Source organism: Polypterus senegalus, chromosome 1 (genome assembly GCF_016835505.1).
Source record: "Polypterus senegalus isolate Bchr_013 chromosome 1, ASM1683550v1, whole genome shotgun sequence".
Classification (NCBI taxonomy): domain Eukaryota; kingdom Metazoa; phylum Chordata; class Cladistia; order Polypteriformes; family Polypteridae; genus Polypterus; species Polypterus senegalus.
The window spans coordinates 45,164,358-45,170,761 of NC_053154.1; positions in this window are offsets into that span (position 1 = coordinate 45,164,358).

A 6,404-nucleotide genomic window follows, 5' to 3' on the forward strand; every position below is an offset into this window, starting at 1 on the left:
GCATCTCTGCTCAAGCTGATGCCCCTGCGACCCGATCTCGGATAAGCGGAAGAGAATGGATGGATGCTTTATTGATTGTTAATCTATGGCTGTAAATTTATTAGTTATGACATCTTTTCAATTGTGGCAGTCACCTTCTGTTACCTGTACTACTAAACTTGTTAAACAAACAGGCTCTAGCCTAAAGTTACTCGATTATGATTATGTCTTTTGTAATTTGCTTTGGATAAAGGTGTCTACAAAGCAAATAAATATAAAATAATGTAAATGTAAATGCAAATGATGTAAAAACATCCATGGAAAAGAGAAAAAAAAATCTCATGTTACTCATGTTGATAAATCCACATGTCAGTTATCCAATCATATGCTCAAAACATGCAAAACACATGCATTTTTACTACATAAATGTTAAATACATACTTCTGGAAAAACAATTTAAATAGGAAAAGCTGTCCCATAATACTGTGCTTCTGAATTGAAGATCCACCTCTCCCTCTCATTCATTGGTCAAGAGTCCTGTCTTTAACCTGAAGCACAGCATTATGAAGCACAGCATTATGAACAATCATATATTGATCTGGTGATGTCCATGAGTTCAAGACTTTAGGCTGTCATTGCCAGCAAAGGGTTTTCAACCAAGTATTAGAAATGAACATTTTATTCCCAGTTATTTAATTTGTCCAATTACTTTTGAGCCCCTGAAATAAAGGGATTGTGTTAAAAAATGCTTTAGTTGCCTTACATTTTTATGCAATCTTTTTGTTCAACCCACTGAATTAAAGATGAAAGTCTGCATTTCATCTGCATCTGAGTTGTTTCATTTAAAATTTATTGTGGTAATGTACAGAACCAAAATCAGAAAAACGTTGTCTCTGTCCAAATATTTATGGACCTAACTGTATGTTTTATGCATGTTCACTCACACCATATGGTAATTGAATATAGTGTCTTGAAGGTCGGTAATGGCTTCCAGCACAACAGACATAATGCAGCTGAAGCTTAAATGAGATATTCCTGACCTGTCTACCAACTGGCTGAAAAATTACAATAGGTACAGTATTGGCCTCTTAAAAGGGAACTAAAATAGTCTGTATGTCATATTCATCACTTTTGAGTTTGTGGTAGAAATTAACATCTTAATTAAAGAAAGAAACTTATTCTCTAGTTGGACAAGTTCGTAAAACTTCTTCGAGTCAGAAACCAGGCAGGAAAAGAGTTGTTCATTTATTCTCTTACAGCCCCATGCTGAAGAGGGAACATTCTTTTACAGCAGTATCATAATGCTCACAAAATAAAAGCAGAAGCTCAGACTTTTTGATAACTGAATTTATATAACAGTGCTCATTAATGCTTATATTAATTATACTCTGATTGGTTAATAGACATGAGGTGTTTAGCATAGGGCACAACCAGCCTAAATAAAAGTATTCCTCCATTATGTTCTTGTTCTTAAATATCCCTTAGTTTAGATATTAGCCTTGAAATTTCCGTGTATGTGACAACTGTCCAGTTTCATTGTTTACAGGACATCTGCTGATCTCTTAATCATATATTTGATTAACTACATCAACCTGCTCTTGGTACATTCTTGTCTTTGTTGTTCACTTGACCTTTATCTGGTTTCCTGATATGCCTGAGCGGGTTTCTGACATTTATTAATCCTTTTATACTTCTAAGATGGATGCTGTATTTTAATATGGAAAGCATATCAAAACACATTTATCCTAAATGACTATGTGACTCCTAAGTCTAATTTTCTTCCATAAGGTTTAATGCTTGTCACGTCCACACACATTATAATAAAGGTTGAGTGATATGAATTATCACGTGCTTCAGTTGTCATTATTTGATTTGACTGCATGTCTCACTTTCTCACTTTTCATGCGTATTCATGGGCCAGAGTGGCGGTAAATATGATAGACAGATAGAACTTTATTTCTCCCCAAGGGGATATTCGGCTTTTTACAGACGCTCTTTAAATACATAAATACAGCTTGATAGATAAGTAAGTACTGTAAATAAATAATAAACACACATAGACACTTTGGTCTGAACACACTGTAACTTACTGTTTGTAAGGCATTATATTTTCATAATAAATAATCATGTATCATACAGAGTAAACTCAGTTACAGTTTTTTTATTCAGTTACAATGAAGTTCTCTTATTAAATGTTCTTTTACAAATCATGACTTTTGCATGGAAAGTTGCGTACGCACATTTCAGGCCACTTTTTGCTTACGTGTGCATGTTTTCTATACCTGACCACTGGACGGTTTCCTGGCTTGTGTTCAGTGCTGCTGGAACTGGCTTCAGTTCCCCAGGCTCTTGAAGGAATGAATTAGAAACTGATTTTAGAAAACAAACACTGAATGCAATTGTTTTTGAGTACAGCACGTTGCTTGAATTTAAATTAAAATAATGTTTAATAAAACACAATCACCATTCTTAAGACCTTACATTTTAGGAATACAAACCTACAGCTCATGAGTCTCCTTAAACCTCCTTATCTAATATTATATTGTCGATTATTTACAGGAAATCGGTACATTTACGAATATCAAGAGGTACAATTATTTAGTTAGCCAAACGTACTTTATGTCATTGATCTATCATATGTAAATTAGATTCAAATTTACAGTCCCAATGGTTACTCAAAGTAATTGTTGTGTTATGTCTCGTTTCTAGGACAGCACAATTTTAGCATGGACTTCTGCTGCTTTATATGATATCTTAAAAAGTAAGCTCCTTTTTGACGAGAATTTGCCATCGTTGACATAGCACCAGAGACTTCAACAAGGGAGTTTTAACAATCAATCAATCGATCGATCGATTTATCGAAACTCTCCACAGTCCACAGTCTCCACACAGCCCTCAACACAGTGGCATTAACCATAGACATAGAATTACTAGACGCCGCATGACCAGCAGCATCGTACGTCAATGTCACCGCCATACTGCAAGTGGCATTGCTGTGCAGTGAAGTAATGGGTAAAGATGCCTCATGCATATGCTGTTTGGGATTGTGCAAACCGCTGTATGCTCCAAACCAGATCCTGGGGGATTATGTTTCATAGTTAAGGCTGAACAATTGTTTTGGTTATATTTGGCCATTAGAAAATCCCATTTTATAATCTTAACTTTAGCTACGCAGGGCTAAGCTAGCAAACTAAACTAAACTGCAACGGCTGTATTAGTTTAGGTAGCATACTTTGACATGGAATGCCCAAAGCAGCTCCAACTAATATTTTGAACTGAACAACTTTACCACTGATCAGAGCTGTACAGTTGTTTGAAAAAGTAGCTGCGAATATGCACCTGACTTTATACTCGTAAAACAAGGGTCAAATACTCAGTTCAAAATATTAGTTGGAGCTGCTTTGGGCATTCCATGTCCATGTCAAAGTACCTAAACTAATACAGCCGTTGCAGTTTACCGTATATCAAACTGGCTCATTCGCCTTGTGATCGTCTTCTCCGATACACCATATAGATCTGTAATCTGTAGTACTTTTAAACCGCATAACAGAAGGTGTTCTATTGACTCAGCTGGAATGTCAAAGGATGGACGCCCAGAGCAGGGAACTGCGTCACCTGAACTGGAGTGTAGTCGAGTCCGTTTCACTTGTTCTTCGATAATTTCAAAAATAGTTTCATCTATATCGGAGTCTAAAAGGGCCGCCAACATTGTAATTTCTTCCGATAAATCTTCAATTCTCTCTCTGAAATACGTAATATCTTCGGCAGAATCCATTTCATCGGCAGTAGTCAGCATTTTTCTAATTAATTCTTGTGCTATCGATTCACCAATCAGTAACTAGAGGGCGTGTTAGAGCCTACCCTCTCAACTTTGACGAGTGAAAGTGACAGTTTTATTTCAAGCCGTATTTCATGACGGTTTGCAGGAATGTTACGGACAAAATGAAATAAATAAATAAGCAACGAAAAACATATTTCGTGACACATTTATTTATTTATTACGGAAGCGTATTAGGGCCACGGTGAAAAAAAAAAAAATACGGACACAGCGAAGAAAAAAAAAGTCTAAATGTCGAGATTAAAGTCGACATGCTGACTTTATTCTCGACGTGCTGACTTTATTTTCGACGTGCTGACTTTATTCTCGACATTTACGTCAAGATTAAAGTCGACATGTTGACTTTATTCTCGACATTTCCACTTTATTCTCGCCATTTATGTCGAGATTAAAGTCGACATTTACACTTTATTCTATTGTTTGTCAGTAGAATGTCGCAAACTAAACTTCATCTTTAAATGAATGTTCAATTTACTAGATTTTCTCAAACCCCTTCATTAATTAATGTAGCACATTAAATGCTTTATATTAAGTGTTCCCCGACCCAGTTTTTAATCTCTATGCGCTTCTTCAAATGACTTCCTCTTGCACTGAGAGGCGCAGACAGCGATCGCCGCACATTGACTTCATGATGTTCCTGCTCTAAGAACATTCAGAATACTAAGAGAAATACTTGATATCTTCTTCACGATGAAATGCATTAAAGCATGTATTAAACATGGGTGGCGGGGGGCACGGTGGCGTGGCTATAGAGCTGCTCCCTTGCATTAAGGGGTTCCCAGTTGTATGTTCTGTGTAGTGAACTTTATGGCAAGTGTGACGAGGCTCCAAAAAACTGGATATATAAATGGGTATCGCACAGGTTTAACTGGAATATCGTGTAAATGTTGGGTTCGTGATGTGGTGGTCGGAGACACGAACGCAGAATTCAATGGATGTTCTTCTGAGCGGGCTTTCTTTATTACATGCGCACTGTCTCTATCTAGCGTACTAAACTTCCAGTTCCAATCCTTGTTTTTTCTTTCTGCACATAACCAATCACCACACGATAAACGTCTTTGTGAAATTAAAACAAGTTATAAACCTAGACCCCAGAGTTTTCAAAACTTAAAATGTACAGAACTTAAAATGTATTAAAGCATATGGGGCACGGTGGCGTGGTGGTTCACTGCTGCTTCGCAGCAGCAAGGGGGTCCCGGGTGTTCCCTGCCTTGAGTTTACATGTTTTTCTGGTGGGTCTACTCGGCGTGTTTCAGTTTCCTTTCAAAGACATGTAGGATGTGGGGTTTTGTTATGTATTATTGACCCTGCTACTTTATATGTTGCACGTATTCACCCTGCGATGTGTTGGCGTCTCATTCAGGATTTACTCCTGCCTCGCACAGGATGCTTGCTGGGATGGGCGCAACCCTGAATGGATGGCATAATTAAGCATGTATAATGAAGATTTTTTTAATTTCTGAAAACTCCATCCCAGCAAGCACCGTGCCCCCACATGCTTTAATAATTTAAAGTTCTGAAAACTCCGAGGTCTAAGTTTATAACTTGTTTTAATTTCACAAAGACGTTTATCGTGTGGTGATTGGTTATGTGCAGAAAGAAAACGCAAGGATAGAAACTGGAGGTTTAGTACGTCAGATAGAGACAGCACGCATGCAATAAAGAAAGCCCCTTCAGAAGAACATCCATTTAATTCTGTGTTCGTGTCTCCGACCCACCAAGCCCAATATTTACACAATATTTAAGTTAAACCTGTGCGATACCCATTCATATATCCAGTTTTTGGGACTTTGTACTACACTGAACATACAACTGGGAACCCCTTAATGCAAGGGAGCAGCTCTATAGCCACGCCACCGTGCCCCCCGCCACCCATGTTTAATACATGCTTTAGTGCATTTCATCGTGAAGAAGATATCAAGTATTTCTCTTAGTATTCTGAATGTTCTTAGAGCAGGAACATCATGAAGTCAATGTGCGGCGATCGCTGTCTGCGCCTCAGTGCAAGAGGAAGTCAGTTGAAGAAGCGCATAGAGTTTAAAAACTGGGTCGGGAAACACTTAATATAAAGCATTTAATGTGCTACATTAATTAATGAAGGGGTTTGAGAAAATCTAGTAAATTGAACATTCATTTTAAGATGTTTAGTTTGCGACATTCTACTGACAAAATAAACAATAGAATAAAGTGTAAATGTCGACTTTAATCTCGACATAAATGGCGAGAATAAAGTGGAAATGTCGAGAATAAAGTCAACATGTCGACTTTAATCTCGACATTTAGTCTTTTTTTTTCGCTGTGTCCGTATTTTTTTTTTCACCGTGGCCCTAATACGCTTCCGTAATTTATGCTCTAATTTCATGATACATTTATTTATTAAGGCTTCATTTCATGATACATTTATTTATTGTCACATTTCACAGTACTTTTATTTATTTACGCATTTATTTATTTATTTAATTTTGTCCGAAACATTCCTCCATAGTTTCCACGTCTATCTGTATTAGTTTAAATGGCACTTTTGCCACTCGTAATATGGCGGATGCGCTGACGTATCGTATGGCTTTAACCATCAATCGTAGCGTCA